General features: G+C 48.6%; 1 protein-coding gene and 1 long non-coding RNA gene across 6 annotated transcripts in view; both read right to left on the bottom strand.

Annotated features, from left to right (window-relative positions):
• NEDD4L (NEDD4 like E3 ubiquitin protein ligase) overlaps window positions 1-22,930 on the bottom strand; it is a 299,160-nt gene that overhangs the window by 217,374 nt on the left and 58,856 nt on the right. The window lies entirely within an intron of this gene.
• Window positions 4,745-22,824, bottom strand: LOC116660664. Its single transcript, XR_004316246.1, has 3 exons — window positions 22,815-22,824; window positions 21,743-21,746; window positions 4,745-5,423 (listed from the first exon to the last, which is right to left on the bottom strand). It is a non-coding gene; the product is annotated as an uncharacterized LOC116660664 (long non-coding RNA).

Raw genomic sequence — 22,930 nt, 5'->3', positions numbered from 1 at the left:
CAGCCATGGGATCTGTGCACTTCCCACACTGGATAGGTGCTAGTTCCCTGCAAGATTCTGTACAGGAAGATGTGCCTGGAAGCCACAGGGAGCGCAGAGCACCTTCATGGAGCCCGTTTTTCTGGCAGTCAGGTGGGTAGGATGGTGCTTCTCAGAGGGCGGACCCCCAATTACCAGCACCAGCATCACCTGGCAGTTCCACCTGGTGGAAATGCCCATTCTCAGGCCCCACCCAACCTTTCAGAACCAGAATCTTTGGGGCTGGAGTCCAGTGATCTGTGTTTGTAAGTGTCTGGGTGATCCTGAAGCACAATGAAGTTTGAGAAAGAATATTATATTAAAACAAACAAGAAAGCATCGTGCAGCAAAATGGGAGATTTGCAGCCATTTTTAAGATTTCCCATTTGCAGGGACAAGCTCAGTCCCCCTCCTTCCTAGGGAAAACCTGGAGAGTAACGTGTGAGAAGTGCCAACAAAATTTCTAAATGCAGGGGACCCCCAGATCTGCACACCTCCAACCCGCACCCGCCTTCTCCTGCAGCCCAGCCCGAATCTCTTTTTCTCTGAGACCACTGATGCCAGGAAGAGTGACTGGGATCTATGCCCCAAAACTGAACAGCCTCGTGACCGCCTCCTTCCTCTGTCCAGAAGCTGCCTTGAGGCTTCCCAACAACTTGTACCAAGAACCTCTCTGTGGGAGAGAACAGGCACAGAACATTGCCAAGGGCTCCTCCAGGATGGCGGAAGTCGGGACTGTTTCACATTCAGCATAATTCTCTATCGTGCCTGAGTTGTTCTATATATTTTTTATATCTCCCAAGAGCACTTACTATACTTTCATAACTGAGAAATTAAATTGTTTTTATGAGGAGGTAGAAGCACTTTGTACCAAAACAGATTCTTTTTATGTCATCCCATATTTACTGAATCTTGCCGATTCTATCCTATGGTATAGATTATTTGATACTCAACTTTATCATATATATATAAATAATATACTTGAATCACCCACCCCATCCTCAGCCCCCACCTACTGCAGTCATCTCATTCTCCTCCTGTGCTGACCCACCAACACTCAGGCAGTCCTGGTCACCACCAGTCCAGGGTTCCCCTTGAGCATGGTCCCCCACTCCACCCTCTTACACAGCCTCCCTCTGTGCTCTCTAATCCCACAGATTTCAAAACCCAGTCAACTAAATTCCTATTAACACTTGACCCCATGCGTCCATTACTACTGAAACAAGCCTGAGCCAGGCTGCCCCACTACACATACACATGCAGGCACACACACGCACACCGCAGTGAGTCCAGTCACCAGTCTACAGCCTCATCTTTCACCAGCATCCTGTAAATTACCATGCTACGGTGAGTTCTGCAACTTCACACTGGTTCTGAGCCTTCATATTCAGTGGCCATTGCCAAGTACCTACGATGCACTGGAAATTTAAATTCTGAATTACTGCATCTCCTCCCCGACCTCCTGAAACAAACCATGATGCAGAAAAACATCAAAATATATGGAGTCAAAGTGAAGGAGCCTGGACAAACTCTGCAGAGAAAGAAACAGGAAGAGAGCAGGTGGGCCAGGTGGACCGGAAACCCGTGGAGCAGTTTTCAAAGAGCTCCTTCCTCCCGTGTTTCTCCAGGGCAAAATCAGCAGTTTCTTTCCCACAACCCCGGTTTCGATGGAGTGTCTGCAGACGCATGATTTTAAGCATCGTTTTAGGAGAGCACACGAGGAATGCACATTTGGCAAAGAAAGGGCTCCCCAAAGCCAAGGCTGTTAGTCACCAGAAAATGACACTCAGGAAAGTTATGAAATCCCCTGGAGAGGTTTTTAAAAAGTAGATGAGATTCCAATCTCTCTGCCTGGTTGAGGTGGGGCCTGAACTCCCTAAGAGAGTCAAAGTTCAAAGTCCTTTTGCAGCTGGAGGAGTCGGGGATTTACACTAACTCACCTGTGGCGGGGAGGGGAGGGGGAGGAGGTGACAGGGGATCACAGTAGACAGTGAGTCACTATGACCACCACCCCCACTGAACCAGGGTCCCCCCTGCATGGAAAACAGTGCCCTTGGCCTTGGTGTCTGCCAGCCCTGGCCACCATGCAATGACAGCAAGCCGGTGCAGCCAAGCTCGCTCCCAAAGGGCCAGTTCACCTGAAGGAATGCCTGGTACCTGTCCCAGAAGAGCACCCTCCTCTCTCCTCAGTAAGTCAATACCCAAAGCCATCTAGCTACCTAAGGTCTAAAATGCACTTTTCAGCCCAAATAATTAGTGCTCTTAATGTTCTCCTTCTAAGCACTAGAAACAAAGATTTCAAACAAGTAGTTAAAATTTATCAGAAACAAAGGACGGTGGCACAGGCCAGCAGCACAAATAACAAGTAAATGGATATACTGATTCCAGAATTAAAAGGCACCAGCACAGAGAATGCTGTTATTCAGCCATTTACATTTAAATCTTCCTCAAACTCTTTTAACGGGCAAATAGTGAAACACTATAAAACCTAAAAGAAAACTTATCTTTCTTCCAAGAAACGATCTAACATTTCTACTCAATATTCAATATCAGAAAGCGCCTTACCCAGATAAGCTGCACGGAAATAAATGACTGTCCCCAGGAAAGCTTCATTTCTCACTGCACAATTTAAGAGAAAGATTTCACAGACGCCCATTTCTTTTACCTTTAAGAAAACAAATCCATAACTTTCATCATGTTTACGCATTTTAAATCCATTCATTTTCTTAATCTTTCCCCCCAAAGCAATATCTCCATTTAAGAAAACCAATCAGGCCCATTTAGACTTGCTCCTAAATAAAAATTCACAACTCTAAGGTTTGAACAAAATCCTTTCAGAAAGAAGTAATCTAGGTCAACTATGTTAGAGATGAATGACTAGCTCAGGAATCTTGGGGTAACGCCAAACTATTATGACTCTGGAGAGTTTAATATCCACAGAATATTAAAAATACGCCAGGAAGGTAAATCGTTCTTCTTCACCGAGAAAAGTCTTACCAAGTGGCCTTGATTCCTTCCAGTGCAAGACACCTTATTTAGGCAAATACACTAAACACTGCAGGTGAGACAAAGCTGGAAAACTTAGCGGCACAAGCAGTATTGAAGAGTATGAGGAAGTCCTGCTGCCACCAAGGGTAACCTTTCACCGCCAGGTGACAGACAGGTCCAGGCAGGGCAACTAGTCTCGTCTCCCAGCAAAGCGCAGCCCAGGTGCGGCCCTTCCCCAAGAGCCCTGCTCCTGAGGGCCATGTGCTGTCCCATCACAGGTGCCTGTGGACCTGGCCTCCTGGACACCACCGCTCAGACCCTCAGAGCCCGGCATGTGACCTCTTCAGGAAAACGACACAAGCTAGGATCCTGAATGCTCTGTGGCCAGCATCCCTCCACCTTGGGCAAGTGTTGGGAGGTACACCCTGTCTTAAAGCCTGCCCTTTTAATGCCACCTTTCCCTGTGCAAACGCTCCTCTTCTGCCACTTTCAGTTTATGTCATTATACAGCTGGCTGCAGGCTTCTCAGAAAGAATCTGCATCGTTTCACTCAGGATAAACGCTAGTCTCCTTGGACGTGCAAGACCATTAGTAGCGTATCGTCTGGACAAGGGACATTTAGACTCTTACCAACTTCCTACAGCCATCAAATAATGAGATCTTCCGATACCAAAAATCCAGGATTTACCTTTCTTCTAAGAAAGAATCTAACAGTCCACTGCACATTGGTCTACTGTCACAGAGCATAAAACTGAATCAGTGTTGCAGGCTGAAGTGGTCCTCCTCTATCCACGCCCTCAAATTCATACGTTGAAGTCTAACTTCCCTGTCCCTCAAAACGTGGTTCTGTCTGCAGGTAAGGCCTTCAAAGTGGTGATTAAGTCAAAATGAGGCCACGGGGGTGAGCCCGGCTCCAATCTGTGTCCTTATACGAGGAAATGTGGACGTAAGAGACACCAGGGATGCACGCAGGCAGGGAAGACCACGAGTGGACAAAGCAGGCAGACAGGCATCTGCAAGCCAAGGAGTGTGGCCTCCCAGGACACAGCCCTGCGGGCACCTTGCTCTTGAACTGCTAGCCTCCCGAACCATGAGGGCTAAATCTCTCCTGCTGAAACCCCAGGCTCTGGCATTTTGTTATGGCAGCGCGAGCAGCCAAATAGAGTTGGAAAGAGAAAACGGGAGTTAAGTGATGAATTAATTCAGCAAGACACTAGTATAAGGCATAACATCAGTAAAAGTCTTCAGAGGGGTGACTCTGCGGGGAAATAGGATGAACCCTTTGGGTTCTGTGCCCTTTGCTGGGGGGCACACAGCTTGACCCACAAACCACATTCTCAGCCTGGCCCCTCCCACAGGCAGCAGCCCCGTCCTGCAAAGGGGACCTGGCAGGAGAGGTGGGCCTGGGAGGATGGTTAAGATTTGCTGGCAGAGAAGATGAGGGGGAGCCAAGAGAGGCCACAGGCATCAAGAGGACATTCAAAACCCCAACTGGGAAAAGAACAAGAACTGAATCAAGGGCAAGAGGCATCAACCCCACCACATAGAATTAGCAGGTACACATATGACATACTGGCCCAGTTCCCTCATCACCATATTCCCATCAAATTATGTGATGGCATCTCTCTTACAAGGAGAAATTCACAATTTTAACACTCAGTGCTGTTTGTGCAAACACGAGCACGTTCAAAGCACAGTAACTCACAGAAAGGAGCGCTGAAGCTTAAGGGGAGAGAGAAGTGACCTGTCCAAGGTCATGGGGCTGGGAGAGGCAGAGGTCAGGCGGAAGGAAACGCAGGTCTTTCTAAAACCGTGCTCAACTGGAGGGTGACTGCCATACGATGGGAATTTGGCAATGTGTAGACATTCTTGATTGTCACCATGAGAGGAGATGCTCCTGGAATCTACTGGATGGAGGCCAGGGAGGTGGCCAACGTCCCACAACGCATAGGCCAGCCCCCGAAAGCAAAGAATTACTCAGCCCAACAGTCAACAGAGCCGCCCTAGGGAAGCCCTGTTCTAGAACCAAAGCCAGTGCAACCACATTCCTTCAGCCTATTTCTAAGTTTGAGATAATTAATTAAAAAAAAAAAAAGTTACCAAAACACACAAAAGCATACAGAGAGACAGACAACGACTAAGTCAAAGCTATCAATCACTCTGCAGGACATTCCGCTTCTAACCAAGAGAAACCTCCCAGTCCTTGGGCCCCCAGCACCAGCCTAAGCTCACAGGGGCTCCATGTGGATCCTGAGACAGTGAATCCCAGCCTCCCTATGGGTCCTCCTGGGTCCCTGCCTCCACCTCACCCACCTGGTCAACTCTCCCATCCTCCTCTGCGCCACACATCCTCTCTGGAAGGTTACACCATCTGCAGGGCCCAGTGCAAAATGAAAATGTGGGCACTTTGTCCAAAACTTTCAAGACAGATTTCAAGAGCATTAAGTCAGGCACAGGGCCGTCACCCAGGCAGGAGCACAGGGCCCCAAGTGTCCGCTGTCACCCTGCAGACTCCCCGTCCTGCCCCCACCTCTGCACCAAGCCCACTGGGACACCCTTCACCTTCAGCCTTTTCTGAAGTGCGCCCACCACTTCCTTTTCATGCCAGAAGCTTGGCTCAGTACAAAGGACAGGCCCGGGGAGGCCAGGGCCGAGGCCTACCCTGGAACCTTCCACCACAGCCCCCATCCCCCTGCCTGCCCCTCCACTTGTCATGAAGGGCCCTCCTTGTCACACCGTCCACAGACCACCTGACCCCTTACCCAACACCCGTGGACCTCTCCCCTCCTCAAAGGTGACTCTGGAACCTGAGTCACCACCTTCTTCTCCCGCCCAAATCCTGCATGATCCAAAATGACGTCAGGGCCCAGGCCCACGGGCACCCTCAGTTCATAAGGGGTCCCCGGAACCTCAAGCACCTCCACCCACCTTCTACCTCAGCCACCCACCGCCATGCTGGGGGACTTCACCACCACTCCGAACTGCTCTGTCTCTGACGGCCCCTGCCCCAGGGCCCCGTCCTCAACCTTCAGGTCCCTCCAGCTCACCCCTCTGAGATCGACAGACCAACAACGGAGGAGGAGCAGAGGTTAACTCAAAAGTCAACTGGAAGGTTAAGTACCAAAGCCTGGCTCTGATTCAACACTTCTCACCACGAGCCCGTGAGACAGGCACTACCCCTACGATCCCTGTTTGCCCAGGGAGAAAACGGATACTGAGACAGTTCGAGAAAATCGATCTTGGTGAACCCGACAGCGAGTGGTCCAGGCTTCAGGTGTTTGATCACAAAGCAACGCTGTTTCCAGCGAGTCTAGAGAAAACACTCTCAGACTCGCCAGTAATCAAAAGAATACAAATAAAAGACAAGAGTATATGTTTTCAACCCAGCAGACTGACAACAAAAATATCACCACCGGACTGCTCCAAGTGTGAGGGGGAGAGGTCCTGTCAGAAGGAAGATTAAAAATTAGTACAAAAGGTCTAGAAGGCACTTTGGGAAGATACATAACAGCCTTGAACAGCAGAGTTTGACACAGCCCATTTTTTTTGCAGAAAGACCCAGACAAGTGGGCAAAGGTGTATTTACATGAATACTCATCAAGGGAAAAAAAATAATTCATTAATCATCTAATGAGTAATAACGGAATAACTGAACTGAATTAGTGAATCGGTCAGAGTAACAGTTGTCACTGCGGTTCCCATTATTATCAGGCACCGCCGGCCTCCAGGGTGAAGTGCTAATACTTTGGCATAAGCTCATTTACTCCTCACAGCGTGGTGCATCTCACAAATGAGGGAAATGTTGTTTAAATCACTAAATAAACTGGCCAGTCACACCCCTCAGCAGTAGCTCAGGTGGACTCTGACCCCAGAATTTGTGCCACAGAGAAAGAGGATGCAGGGCTGTATCTACTGACTGCCCAAGGTGCCCGTGATGTCTTATTCACAGTAAAAATGGAAGTTTCATCAGAACAGAGCGGAATTGGATTCCAGATTTAATTCCTTAAAAGGACAGGCAGTACTGGTTGTTTACTGTCTTCTCAACTGTAAACCCACCCGTCCCTTCTCTGCCCTGAGACCCTGGGGTAGGGATTCTGCAAACTACATTTCCTGACTCCCTCGCCAGCCAGCTTTCCGCCGGGCAGAGAGGGAGAGACTTCTGTCCCGGTCAGGTGTGTCCGTTCAGGCCACCCTAGTTCTTCCCTGGGCTTCCCCAGCCCCCAGGGGGATGCCTGCTTCCTGCAGATATCGCCTGTGGATTATCTCAGGGTGATCCTTTCTGTTTCATCAGCCTCCACCCACGTGTGGGCAGTTCCCAGGGTTAGGTCCCCTCAGTGGGACCCTGACTGATAGCACTACCTGTACGACTCAACATGCAGTTACTGGGCTCCTACTGCATACCGGGGATGCTGCCAGGTGCTGGGGACACAGCCCTGCCAAGACACACCCTCAGAGCACCTGTCTCACAACCACGTCTGCAGAGAACGAGGTCCAGATGGGCTAGAACAGTGGCTGCTCTTACTTCAGTCCGGGGGAGATGGTGGGTAATTTTTATTTCTTCTTTATCCTTTCCTATGGTTTCTGATTTGTCAGTGAATGTTCACTTTTATAATCAGAAAATGCAATAAACAGTTTGAAAATAAAATAGCACAACTACCCTCCTCTCTGAACTCCATCATGCCTCAGAGAGATCAGTAAGATGTGGTGAAGCCTAAACTGGAAAATAAAAAAAAGATAGTCTCATATATAGTCATGAAATGATCTTTGGGGCAGAAGTTTCTGCTCTGCCCCCCACCAAGAAAATAAAATCAAAGGAGATCCATCCCAGACACAACTCCAACAACAACAAAACCAGCTCAAGCGCCTGGTGTATTTCTAGGTGGAAAGGTGGGCTTAGTAACAGCTGAAGTGCTATTTTAGGTGCCTGGTATCAGACTGCGGGGAAAAGGCCAATTCTGCACAATGCTGGCTAATCCCCTTCTCACCTAAGGGTGCGGCAGCACAGAGCCTCGTGGTATTAACTCCCGCACCTGCAAAATCCTAGAGCCGGCCCCAGGGCCCTTTCTCCTCCCATCCTTGGACAGCTGTGGGAATCCACTGGCTTGCCTGCCACACAGCCCATCCCTGCGACCACTCTATACGGACCACTGATTCTGCTCCCTGGTGATGCCTTCGTCCGTCACTGCCTGTGAGGCCGTGAACGCAGGACGCCGGCCAGCGCAGCCCAGCGGGGCTCCTGGGGCAGTGCCGCGTGTCCTGCCACACTTCCTCTCTCTCCGGCTGACTCACGCTCCGACTCCCTAACAGCGCTGCATCACCCCTGGCATTGGGTTTGCAAAATACCGTAATGCAGAGATCCTTAGAGCCTGTTCCAAGGCTGCTGTCATCACTGCAGATAAGAAAGAAATATGGAAGTAAACTGCCCCTCTTCCAGAAGTATCAGAATTACTGAAATTTCTAGTTCAAGAGATACTATGCCAGCCCTTCTGAGAGAGGAGGCAGCAGGCATGCATCTAACGAGGTTGAGCCAAGTGATATAACGTGAGGTCGAGAGAGGAGGGGTGCTTTTCAGGCCCATTACACTGGCCACGTTATTAAGCCTCAATTTCCCTATCAGTGAACAGAGATATATAATCCTTTATCATGAAGGGCTGGTTGTTGGGAGGGTTCAGAGGACACAGAGCAGCTAGACAGGACCTGGTACACAGAAAATATCAACACGTATCATTTCCCACTCAGAAATGGGAGCCCGGTCTCCTGGCCGCTAACCAGGTCTTTGCCCGCTTGGCGTCTCTGACCCAATCATGCAGTCCCGTCTCCCCTCTTCCAGCCTGCATTTCTAAAGAGCCTGCAGCATCCGCACACCGTTGGCTTGATAGTCATCGAACACCTGAGCTAAAGGGTCTTCTTCAATGGAGTCAAAAGCAATTAGAAAAACAGTGAAAGGTGAGGCTTGCCCTTTTCAAGGAGATGTGAAATTAAACTCTCATTTCAAGCGTTTTCATCTTCTGGGCCTCCACGTTCCATAAATATCTGGCATTACAATGGTAGTGGAGAGAACTTTTCCTGAACACACAGACCTGGTCGAGCCAGTGATGGGAAACATATTAAAAACAGAGGACAAGGGAAGCGCCTCAAAACTCCCTCTTAAATAGCTCGAGTTTTAAACGCTGCCATTCAGACATCCTCTGAGGTTTACGACCCCGGAGCCCATATGTCAGGCCTACCCCAAGAAAGAGGAACCGTCACCATCAGCTCCCTAAACACCGAGAGGAGGACACAAGATATTCCTTCTGAAAACTGAACATTACATTAGAATCAGAATTTTTAAATGGGTGGTTCAAATTCAATTTGAAATTTTGTAATAGGAAAAAGACAAACCAGGCTCCTGCTGGCATGACATTTGTCTGAAATTTGTCACGACCACAGCCTCACACTTTGCTTTGACAAAACAGGGCAGCACTGTTTTCACAGCGCTCATGAGCTTCATCAAATGGCAGCTTGCAATGCAAGAGCCCAGCCAGGCTTCCTAACCACAGGCATGGGTTCTCAGAGTATTTCGTGTTTTTAATTCGAAATTTGGAAATGGGGGGACAAGCAACGGAAATTCTTCTAATATTCATATTAGCCACACTCAACCTAAACGATACACATTAATACAAACGTGTGTATTCGTAACACTAGTCACATGACATATATTCCAAACACCAGCCTAAAGGGAGAAAGAGACCTTCTTCATATGAATGTCAATGACTTGCACACACAATCGGGAAACCAGAGTAAATCACGGTCAAGTGAAATGATCAAGCACCTATGGTTAAAAAGAAGACTGTAGCTGGACTCTTCCCAAGAAAAGTGCAATCTTTTGCCTCATTTCCACCTCATCCCTGATGCAGTAAAGGAATTTTATTTTACTCTCTAACTCGAGATGACTTATTTCATCACAAATCCCCAAAACTACACTTGCCTCTCTGACAATACTGCACAAGAGTTCGTATTTTTTCTAACCTGAATAATTTAGTTTTCTCGCCTAGCCTTGAGGGTGAGAGACAGTAAGAGGTGCTTTTTAAACACGCTGCGACGTCACCTGTAAGGTAACAACCCTGAGCATCTCGAATCTGCGGGTGCCCCCTCCTCGTGCTGACGAGCATTAACCAAACCACCGGCCCTTCATGGAGGCCCACCCGGCCAAGACCGTCTTCCCCACCAGCCCATCAGAAAAGTGTCACTGTCTTCCTCCGACAAGGGATGAGACCAAGGCCGGAGGGGGGGAAACAACAAGCCTAAGGAAGGCTCGTGATGGGGCAGCTGGGTCTCAGTCAAACCCAGGTCTGTCTGCCGACAAAGGCCGCGCTCTTCCCCATGGCCCTCTCATCACAGTCACGGATTGCCAATCTGACAGGCGACCAGGATTTCTAATGGAACCCCGAACACTTCCTCTGAGGCCTCCAATAATCTCAGAAAAATAATGGACGACTCAGAGCAGAGGCGAGTCCACCTGTTCGATCTCCAACGGAGACACGAACGGGGCCGAGGGCAGCACAAAGGACTCATTCATCAGAACTTCGCTGCAAAGTGGGGAATGGATGGATTACATGAGGAAGGCATTCCTCCTCCGAAAAAAAACACTTAAAATACACCACTAGAAGGGGAAAGGAATCCTGGGCTCAGAAATGGACAAAAGAATCCATTGATTACTCTACAAAGAAACCAATCTGATTGGAATTCTTACAGCACGCGGCACCAATCTGCATTTTTGTAACATGACAGCGGAACATACTGTGTTTCTTCATGGCCCTTTGTGGGGAAAACAGTGGGCTTTTTATAAGGCTTAAGAATTATGATTTGTAATCAAGTAAATCAAGTAAAAAAAAAATTCAGTCCCTCCAACTTGAGAGGTTTCTTGGTCTTTGCAACTCCTTTCCACCCTTCACACTTCATCAGCATGACCCACTGTAGGACTGCACACTCTGTGCTACGTTCTTAACTAGACAGAAGCCCTCCAAGCTATAGGTACCTCATTGCCCCATCTACCTGGATCTTCCAACGCTAGTCCAGGCCACCCACATCTCTCACCTGGATGGCCTGGACGGCTCCTAACTTGTGTCTCTGCCTCTGCTCTTGCTCTCTTCCAGGACAATAAAGGATGAACCAGGGTGAGGGAACCAAAACATAAACCTGATGGCAACGTCTGGGAAACCCCCCAACTCCAGGGCCCCTAACCATCTACAAAGCCCCGACCTTTACCATGAAGCTCGCCAGCCTCAGCCCTCTCCGTTCCCTCCAGCCCACACTCTGCTGCAGACACCCACCACTCCTGGGCGGGGGTGGAGGACTCCACAGTGCTTTCATAAGCTCCCCACTTCTGGAGGTTAGCAAGGAAGCAGATGTGTGGACACAGCTGTTCTGAAACTGAGCTCTTCAGACACAGCTGACTCCACTCAGCCAGATCTACACAGCTCAACCCGAAAGAACAGTGAATTTATTATCAGGTAACTTAAACAAAAGACACCCTGGACCCTTAACACATTGCTCGCCCACTGTGAATTGGGTGTGTTTCCTGCGGGGCCCAAATGCACACCTCACCGCGGTGTGATGCACTAACAATACACGTGCTTATAATTCATCTGTTTGTCTTTCCAGTAAAATTGGAATTGTTTAAAAATTTTTTCCTTTTCTTATTTTTAATTTTCGACCTCTTTACAGTTACGTTTCTTCCTGGAATATCATAATTCTGCACAGAATAAATTCGGAATAAATTCTGCATAACTGGATGAAAGGAAAGTGTCACCCATATCTGGTTGGCAGGGCCCCTGAGGGAACACAACTATTACTCGGATTTGGGTTGATGGGGCGATCAACCTGTTAAGCTGTTCCTAACAATCACCAGACAGAGGGGATGTTTCACTTTCTAATTTGTTTATTTGTACTGGATTTAAAAAAAAAAAACAAACAAATAGGCATGGCTTTAAATATATTTTTCGATTATAAAATTAATAGAATAGACTATCCTCTGAGTATTATCAGCCCCATTCTCCCCATGTCATCCAAACTAGTTTCAGTTCATTAAGGATTATATCCCCTAAAATAAATAGTCAAGGGGACTGAGAGAAATGTAATTGAGGGTCTCCTGCTCAGAGGGGGAGAAGCAGTCAGGAACCCTATAATCCTCTCCTCCCAGCTTACCCCTAGAAAACGGGCAGCAAACCCTCTCTCGTCTTTCAAACAGAGTAACATGAGCTGAGTCTGCGCTGTTAAATGGCCAAGGGTACGAGGTGAATGTAGGTACCAACGGGCACTTCGGCTTTAAGGGCTACATCAGGCAGCCTGATGGCAGAGCACCGAGGACTGAGAAGACCATCCAGAGAATGAGCGGACACTGGGTGACGGTGACTCACGGCCAGCGAGGTCCTACAGGGACTCTGGCATCTCCCTGTGTCAGCCTCATGGTGCCACAATCCCGCCTCTCAGCCAAGGAGAAGGGATGGGGTGAAGGTGCTCATTCCCCACATTCTTCAGTAATTTATCCACAAACGAAGTAGAACGGCTTGTTTCTCGGGCCAGGTTAAGTATCAAAGATCCAGTGCACAGACCCTTTGCCATTAAAGCCACTTCATGAGTAGCTTGGTCGGGACAGGATCATCCCCACCGGGACTGGGCTCTTACCTGAGAGCCCACTTTCTCTGCTCACACAGAACAATCAGCCCTGAAGCACTTTCCTTGGCAGCTGATTGAGTTAGGAAACCGCGTCCCACAGAGAGCCAAAATTGTTCCTAACGTCCACAATAAAAACACACAGAACACCCTCAGCATGTGAGCTGTGATCCTCATTACTGATTGCTTTACCTCTAAGACAACGGTTTCCAACCGCGTTCACATTTATTATCTCCCTCTGGTTCCCGGGTGGATGCAGCGACTACCATATTCGGCCAGCAGGGGGAGCAGGCGTTCGGCTTCCGGGCCAACCACGCCAAGGGTATTTCTATCAATGAGCAAAATGAAAATCCAGTGTCTTCTTCAAGAAACCTGGGCAATGACCCCAGGCCCCAGTAACCTGGGGTCTCCCTGCAGGAGACGCGCTTCCATTCTCCCCGTAGCTGGGGTGCCTTCTGGCTTCTCTCTCGTTAAACGCACAACCCGAAGACAAACAAAACAACCCCACAAATCGACGGATGAAGGACATTCAAAACCATGCACCAGGAATACCAATGAAGAAAACTCTGTAAATGTGTTAATTCTACAAGAAAAGCCAAACAGCAGTGGGGGATTTACTAGAAAGAGGTTGGCCGCCGCCAAGTAGGCCAAAGGTTAGATTTTGCAGGATGCCTGAGATCACTGGTTGGAATTTCACGGTCTGCGCTAACATAGCTTCCAGAAATGAAGGTGATTTTTATCTCTCGGTTCAAGGTCAGAAGGCCTCCATGTGAATTTACAGTCAGGGGAGCAAACCAAAAAAGAAGGCACCAAAAACACAGCTCAGCCCTGCCTCTCAGAACAGATGTGCACACTCATGTTGACCATGAACTGTAGTTTAAAGAGGCACATCCGCTGAATGAGACAATGTCTTACATGACAGCACGAGGTCAAAGTCACAGCAGATCCAAGATGTTGGGTAGATTTGCCACATGCACTCCTCCCCTTCTTTCCTTCCTTCCTTCCTTCCTTCATTGCATTCATTCCTCACACATGGCTTGAGGGCTCATCTGGACAGACATCATAGAGGGGGCTGTAAACAAGGTCAGTAAACAAAGCAGAAGGTCCTCACTGCCCATCAAGGAGACAGAAATGCATAAGCAGGTGATTCCAGTAAAACTGAGGATACAAAGAGCACAGCCTCCTCCTCACGGCAACCCTAGTTCCAGAAGAAAATTTTAAAAAGCAACGCGGAAATTTCACTTAGGAAGTGGGGTTGCTTGGCTTGATCTGGGTGACAACTGACAGAAATATTAAGAATATGAAGCTCAATCCTCTCTACCTCACAAGCTCATCCCCAAAAGGGGGATAAAAATTAACACGTATCTCCGACACTTGTTATGAGGATTAAATGAGCTCATGTTCGACTTGTAAAGCGCTTAGAACACGGACTAGCAGAGTGTGTGCTGAATATTCTAGCTTCTGAATCATCACCATGAAGCACGCATGAGGCAGTCTGGTGTGGATGAAAAGGGAAGGATGCCTTTGCTTCCTCATGAGTATCAGTATATTGAGAAAAAAATCAACTCGCAATTTTGGAGCTCAACTCCTTATCTAAATATATATATATACTTTCCCCCCAACTTACGCGCGTGCGCACACACACACACTCACTCATTACTGCTAAGAGCACATGATCCAAAGTAGAGATCTGAGTTCAAGTCCTCTCTCAGCCACTTAACCTGGCATACTAGCAGTGAACAAGTTTCTTTACATTCCTCCGAGCTCTGACCTCTTCTATAAAAGGGAAGTGACATCTACCCCCAGGGGCAAGAGTCAACAGGTGGGGCTACAGAAAATCCTTTGTAAGCCCCGGAGCTCTGCAAACATGAGCTCTGCAAACATTACAGTAAAGAAAACAGTCAGCACAGAAACTTCAGGAGCTCATTCTCCTAATTAACCCTTTCTTCAAGACTTCAAAATGTTAAATAAATGATAACATTTAAGCATATAAAACCATATGAACTCCATTAGGGTCAGAGCCCCAGGATCTCCCACATAAATCAGAAAAGTCACTCAACTCTCAGCTGTCACTCATGTCCCCTCCATACATTCACTTGACAAACGTTCACTGAGTATCAAGTGCTGGGTACGTGAGTGGACGGAGCCAAAGAGCACCCTGAATAGCTGACATTTGCAAAGAAAAGAGGCCCCTCCATCTGGATGTGAGATGCACACCATGGTTTTTAAGGCCACTATGAACGTATTAATCTCCTAAAAATGAGTTGACAGACATTAGCTATTTGAGATGAATGACTTCCTACTTGATTTGTCTGATCTCTCGATCCATTAAGCATCTCAAATCTCCAGCCACCACATCTATTCCCATCACTTTTCACGGACTACCTCTCACTTTGTCATTGTTCAAACAAAAGCTTGTACTCAAAAGCAAGTCACAGGTACTCTCATCACTTTCAAGAGACAAATAAATCAAAACAAAACCCCCAAACCAGAGTACCACCACCAGCTCAAAGCTCTCAAAGCTCCAGGGCCCTCAGTGCTCAGAGAGGCAGGAACCTGGGATCACCTTAGGACTGGCCATATGCCAAGCTCCATATGTTTACTAACTCCTTAAATGTCACAAGTCTGTCACGTTACTGTGCCACCACCTTGCGGATGAGGAACCTGGGGGGTACATGCTAGATGAACCAACTTGATGGGAGCATTCCGGACGGGGCAACCTTACCACTACCGGACCTGACTGCTGACGGCTCAGAAGTAAAGCCCCTAAGTTACTCAAGTGCCCTTTGGTGTGCAGCAACCAAACAGGAACCTGCTCACCCCGTCACAGTTCCACGCGTGCGAGAGTCAACTCACATCTGCAAAACAATCTAACTGTTCACATACACCATCCCTTGGACCCACTCCTGTGTGGCTGCCTCATTTAATTCATCCTAAGGAAGTTCTATAGGTCTTCCTTCCTAAACCCCTTCCAAGTGGATGGCAAAACAGAAAGAAACTAAGTAGTGAGGTCATTGGAGTGGGGTTAAGGCTAAAAGGCTCAGAACACCGAGCAGAGGGAGAAGAGACCATAGGGGACTTGGCCTGCCCTGACCCCACGGTTTCCATCTCCTCTGGTCAACCTGGTGCTTTTTGAGTCCTTTTGGCTTAATTCTTCTGTTCCAGAAATGAGGAGCCAGAAAAGGAAGCAGAGCCAATGCAGGGTTCCGCTGGCAGGAAGAAGGGGGCCTGTTTCAGAACTGACAGTGGCTGCTTTCACTCACCTTTTCAGAATATATTTACACAAGAACGTGTCTCAAATGACATAATCAAATTTGAGACACTGGTTCAAAATTCTAAATTGCTCGTCCCAGAACTTTCCAAGTACACCTCGACATACGGAGTCCAAGAAGCATCTGTATGTGAAATGACACGCAACAAAAGTTCAAAGAACTGGCGAAAAGCATCCGGCCGTGCGCTCCGCTGTCAGCAGTTCTGCCAACAGTCAGCCAAGCAAATCACGATGAAGCCACTGGATGCATGGAATGAATCCCAGACTGTCCGGGTTACACGATCCACACGTGGGCTGGTCTGTGACACATCTTCCAGGATTTCTATTAAGAACACACACACATACACACACACACACACACACACACACACACACACGAATGAAATCATCTGCAGAACCCCTCCAGCAGCAAGAGTTTTTAGAACTCTACTACTTAATTCCTCCAACTAAGATGGGCCGGAAAAGAAAACAGAAACCAACTGTGGTCCCATATTTGAATGGAGAAGCTTCTAGAATGGCAGGGCAGACGATGACCAAGCAGAAGGATGAGCTGGATGAACTATGTGTTTCCATTCTTTTATCTGATCCCAGGACATCACGCCCAGAGCTAACCTCACATTTCAGGGCAATACAGACACAGATGGAGACCAAATGTGGAGGACACTGTGATTCCTGAATCCACCATCCTGTTCCCCTCCCAGTTGATAAACTGGGCACTGATAAGACCCAAGAAAGCGGAGGAGCTGCGGCCAAGGACGGTCATGAACTTCTCGGTTAGACTTTGTGTCCTGAAGCACAACAACTGTCCAGACAACCTTCTCAGGACACTCTCCATCAGCAACCTGGGCTGGGCCAACAACATGAACATGTGTTCAATGAGGCGATAAAGCACAAGGCTGTTTTTTGTTTTAATCTCACACGTGGCATCTGGATTTTTTTTTTAACTATTTGGAAAACACATGCCAGAAAAATCTTACCTGCTGCCAAACCCTCTCTTTTAATAAGAGAAACCTTATACATGCATGACAGGCGCCTCACAGCTTGGAACTAACCACACTGTATCGGACGTCCGCAGCTGAGCAGGTTATTGTAGGTGGGAAATCATTAACCGAGTACAGTGAGAACGCTCAGCCAACCAAAGGCCAAACTCACCCAGGAAAGACAAAAGCATCTCTGCCCTCAGCATCCAGGAGAGACAAGAGGAACTGCATCTTGCGCTCCGGGCATCTCGATGGGCCGCTCAACTACAGGGCACTGATATGCTCGGGAGGTTTTTAATCCCCTGAATCCCAACACGACACAATGGTAACAGCAAGGACTATGGACGGAGCCTCACCTGCCTGCAAAACCTAGAAAGGCCAGGCCAGGTCTCTGGCGCCAATTCTCAGTCAAGCGGTCATATGACAGAACAAAAATAAGGGTAGCCTGTGGAGGAGGGCGCGGCAACGTGGCTCAGGGCGGCATTCTGTTGTTTACATGATGGAATGTCCCATGTGAGGACTCAAAACGGAATCTACCATTTTGGACTCGTCATCCAGATCCCTGTCAGTCCTATTTACTCAGAGACAGCTAGACATTCTCATCCAAACCATTTCAGAGTTAGGGTTCGTTCCCCCATGAAGTTCCCTGGGATAAGAATTTGACAACCAACCACAACTAGGGATGTTGAAATGAATAAACAAATCATGATGGGAAAAAGTATCCTATCCTAAACCTTCAAGCAGCCAAATAACTGGACTTCAAACCATGATGGGGGGAGGGTATAGCTCAGTGGTAGCGCGCACGCTCAGCACACGTGAGGTCCTGGGTTCAATCCTCGGTACTTTCATTAAATAAATAAATAAACAGGCCTAATTACCTCCTCCCGGCCTAAAAAATTAATAAAGCTAATTACTCCCCCCTCCCAAATTTAAGTTGGAAAAAAAAAAAAACACACAACAGCTCTGCCCAGTAGAACTTTCTAGGTGGGTGGGGGTGTTCTCCTACCAGCCACATGTAGCTACTGAGTGTCTGAAATGTGACTAATGCCAACCAAGGCATTAGTCCTAAGTTTTATTTGGTTTGAATCTTAACTTGAGCAGCCTCGTGGCTAGTGCCTCCTGGTCAGCGGGGCCCGCTCTAGTCCCCAGGAGGTGGCAGAGGATGGGCCAGAACCCGTGGTGTTACCCGAGAACCACAGTGTCAGTAGAAGAGCAGGAGCCACCCAGGTCTCACCCAGCTGGGAAGGGACAGGGGCAGAAACACAGTCAACAGGGAGGGAGGACCCACCCTAAGGGGCTGGGGTAGGCTGAGCGAGTGCCCTCAGGGAGCCGACATTCCCGAGGGGGGCCACAGGGGCCCTCTTCACAAGGAGATAAGCTCATTTCAGGCTGGGTGAGCGCTCCGCGGAAGCCTAAAAAGGACGGAATGACTCCAGGGAAAAGCTGGCAGTTTTCGGGGAAGGACCTCTCCAAGCACTAGACCTTCTCCGGCTAAAGGGAGCAGGTCGTGAAGATCTGTGCGAAGAGTGTTCTGAGCAAGAGGAACAGCGGGCGCCAAGGCCCTGGGGCCAGGACTGGCCTGGCGGGCCTGCGGGCAGAAGGGGTGGGGAGCCCTCTGCAGCGGGGTGGCCCCAAGTGGCCACTCCTCACCTGAAACAGGGCTGGCCCGAGTCCAGACGTGCTCCAGGTCCAGCACCCGCCAGCTTCCAAACACCCAGTATGGAAAGAAAAGTGTGTAAAAGATTACATTAATTTTGTGTGTGTGTGAGTACTGATTCCACGTTGAAATGCTATTTTTTATGCAATGGGTCACTAAAACATGAAAACGTGTCGTGTTGTCTACTTTGTGGTGGGTCTACTAGGCGCGTGTTCATGACTCACGTTAGCTTTTCTTGGCAGCACTAGGGCAGAGCAGAGAGTGGAGAGGCTGGGCTGGGGACTCGGGGCTTAGAGCCAGGCCTGGGCTCTTGACCCAAGTGTGACGGGCCACTGGGGAAGTGACGTGATCTTGTTTCTACTCTGGAGACATCACTCGGGACAGGAGGTGGGGGAAGACGGGGAAGGAGGCGGGGAGTCCAGGCTGGAGACAGGGCTCAGCTGGCCACCCTTCCTGCCGGAGGACAGCGTCCTTGTTAAGAGCCCAGATTTAGAATCACATTGCTTGGACCTGAATCTCAATTCCAGCACTTAGGAAATCTGTGGCTACGGACAAATGACTTAACTTCTCTGTGTCTGAGCTTCCTCGTCTGCAAAGTGGGTTATTAACATGTCTAAAGACATGCTTTTCCAAATGCTCAGAATAGTGCCTGACACGCAGGAAGCCCTCAGTAAGTGTCTCGTGATTACCACTGTCAAATGAGAAATATGAAGGAAGACGGTAAACCTGGTTTTTAACTGAAAAACTGGGTAAGAGACAGTGGGCACGACCTGGGGTGGGAAGTGGGGAGATCTGGGGGGGGATGGAAGTAGTCCTCCTTTGGCCAGGTTACGTCTGAGACTCTTACTGGTCACCAAGGGGACATGTCAGGTAGGGAGCTGGCTCTCTAACTGTGAGTTCTGAGGTGAGGGGTCCAGGCTGGCCATACGATTTGAGACCTATCAGCATACAGGGAGTGCTCAGAGCTTTGGACTGCATGAAACATCACGGGGCGGAGTACAGGAGGATGACAGAGGGGGCGCCAACCCGGGGTCTGCAACGTCCAGAGAACCAGAAGCAAAGGAGGAACGACAGGGAGGCTGACAGGGAATGCTGCGAAAGGCGAGGCAAGAACAGCCCAACGGACAACGCGGGGGGGACAAGAAAGGCTTTCAAGGGGGAGAGTCAGCTGCTGCAATACAGCTGAAGGCCGAGGAAGACGGGGGCGGGCCACACACGGGCAGGCTGGCCCCAATGCTGCAGGGGGCCCCGACGGCTGGTGTCCCACCCAGGGAACAGCCTCTAGAACTCTCAGTAATGACCACTGGACACCTGAGCCACAGAAGTAGAAGCAGACACAGTTATAAGCTTGAAAAAAGGTGAGAAAGTAGACGGTGGGGAGAGTAGCATATATTCTCCTCAAGGTTACTGACTATCAAGGGAAGCACCATAGGGCAATGGCTGGAGAGGGACATAGGATTTTTAAGGAAATTTTCAACGAGAAATGTTATATAAGGCCTGTTTTTATGTCACTGGGAGAATCCAGGAGAAAGGAAGAAATAAATAATCCAGGGGCAAAAAGAGTGGCCTGCGAGAGAGACATCCTTGAGAAGGCGAGAGAAGGTTCCTTGTGGGGAGAGGAGGAGCCTCTGACAAGATCAGGCCTGCGCTCAAGCTCTCAGAGGTGACAGGGCAGCAGTAAGATGGAGCTGGTGGTCAGGAGATGAGACAACCTGACCGAACAGCTTCTTTTTCACAATGAAACAAGAAGAAGAGTCAACAGCGTAGAAGAGGAGGAAGGTGTGGGACAACTGATGACAGATCAGAAGGTGTCACAGTTTTCTTGCAACTGGTCAAATTACCCAAAAGTGTACTGAGACGCCCGACAGATGCCCACTGGAGGTGGGTGGTCACAAATGTGATGAGAGTCCGGGTGACACAGTCTTGGACTAGTTGGAAAAACAAGTCTAACCAGGGTGGGGAGCCTACCCGGGGTTGGCTGGGGTCTCATCAGGGAGTCCAACGCAATAGGAAGATCCACGTGGTTTGGTTGTTTGCAGGAGGGAAGTCTAGGCTGCCATCTTAGGGCACGAGGAGAGTGACGGACAGTGAAAAGGAGAGAGGGTCCACAGACTGGCAGAGCTCTGAATTTTAAAGTGCGAGTCTCACGTAGGAAGGATGGGCGTGGAAGTTCAGGAAGCAGGATGCTTTAAATCACGATTCTAGAGGTTAATCAGGACAAGAAGATCCAAAGAAAGTGGATAAAATGAGGTGCAGAAAGGTCAGCGGGGCCGAGGAGGTCAAGAACTGAGGGGCCAGCTGGCCAGCTGGGTGGACTGTCACTGTGCACACTGAGGTCTCATACAAAGGTGAGCAAAGACTGTGAGATAAACGGGGTCCAGGGACCAGGAGACAATGACAGAACAGGGGGAGGGGAAGGAGAGTTATAGCTGATGGACCACATCTCAAGAGGAGCTGAGGTTTAAAAGACGGGGGAAGGATTGGTGAGCTAGAAATATCAACAGGTAAATATTATTGCTTGAAGAGACCGTCAGGGAAGCAGTGTCCTCGAGGGAAGACCAGCCAGGTTTTCATGAGAGCAGAGAGGTGATGAAACATTCAGGAGGCAGAGAATGTGGGGACTCTGCCCATGACAGAGGACTCGAAGGGCAACAGGGGGACACAGAGGCATAGCTGGTGCAAGTATTGTAATGGGAGGGCAACCACTTTGAAACCGGTCTGGTGGTGAACAATGAATCAGGTAGAGCCTCCTAATTCAGTGGTACCTCAGCACGCCTCGTTTGAAAAGTTGAAGCAAATTTCAAGTCTCTTACAAAGGGCACACCAGAGGTATAAAGGCGATGGCAACTCCAGAGGTCACTAAAGTACATCTTAGACACCTGTCAGCAGCTGACCACAGCTGTCATCAGCTTGTTGGAACATAACCATCACTTCCACGCCAGCCCTTCGTACCAAAGTCAGCCACCACTAGAGGGCGACACAGCCCAGAGACTTAAGCAACTACCCAGCACTAATTTTTAATCAAACCAAGCTCTAAGCGGGAGCAGACACTGGTTGAAATTCCTCCCAAATTTCATAAATCACTTAGTTCAATTTTGAAGATGGAATACTGTAACAATACAGGGAGGCCATATGTCTAGATCTGTACACAGAAAGGTCTCAAAGGCTTTACACCAGACTGGTTAACAGTGGCTCATCGCTGGCAAAAAAGATGGGGAATGGGGGTGGGGCAACTATATTAAAAGGCCCACTCTCACTTTTTAGCCTATATGCTGTGTTTGAGTATTTTTCAGAGTGCATTCACATATTATTTGTATAACTTTAACACACATTAAAAATGTGAAGATACAGTCCACAGATAGAAAATGTATCACATAAACAAAACCTTAGGAAACAGCAAAGTATATACAGAGAGACTCCCCAAATGGCAGCCTTCAGCGAGGACCTAAAATCCATCACCTCAAATTCTGTGCTTTTTCCCAAAGGAAAATAAGGTGCCAAACAAAAGTCATCTGCTCAAATAACAGGGGCAAAATTAAAACACCCAACTCTCACCCCAGATCCTAATACACGGAAACTCTGTTTCGTCTTGTACTAAAACATTCACATTTAGTGTTCAGTCACCAACTCCTGACTTGTCCAATATCCTTCCCACCTCCCTTCTCTCCCACCCACTAACCCCCACCAAAAAAGGTGGGGGGGACGGTGGGGAAACAGATCGTGTACCTGAAGCAGCATGCCTTTCTTAGGTTAAATTATATTTTAACAAATGTTGATTGATATATTCATCTCTTGATGAAAAACAGTAATTGCTCAATTAGGGAATAAAAACACCAAAGCCCCACCTAATCCTTATCTTCAAATTACCTGCAGTTTATTAAAACAGCACAAGCAGAATATGGTAATGGTCACCCAAGCACAAAGGGATTCAACAGGGGGGTAAATAAAATGCTACATCTGCTGGACTGAGGAAAATGGTCCCGAAATTTAAGATAGTAAGAAACATTTTTTTCCAAGGGCGAACATTTGCTGAGCACTCACTATGGAGCCGGGCCTCATGGTTTATGCAGTTACCAAATTCCACACTCACAAAATCTGATGCGGTAACTACAGAAGCCCCCACCCCACCCCCCCACCTGCATTTCGCTTTTGGCTGTTTCAGTTACCTGGAGTCAACCGAGGTCCGAAAATACGAGAGGGAAAATTCCAGAAGTAAACAATTCATAGGTTTTAAACTGTGTGCCACTCGGAGGAGCGTGAAGTCTTGTGCCACCCCACCTGGGATCCCCCACCGTCAACATCGTCTGCTCCTGGCGTCCAACCACCAACATGGACATCGCCGTGGCTCCGGGATCCAGGATC

The sequence above is a fragment of the Camelus ferus genome, chromosome 30 (genome assembly GCF_009834535.1).
Source record: "Camelus ferus isolate YT-003-E chromosome 30, BCGSAC_Cfer_1.0, whole genome shotgun sequence".
NCBI classification, from domain to species: domain Eukaryota; kingdom Metazoa; phylum Chordata; class Mammalia; order Artiodactyla; family Camelidae; genus Camelus; species Camelus ferus.
Note: the sequence above shows the minus strand (reverse complement) of the source record. Positions and strands in the feature narration are given on the sequence as shown.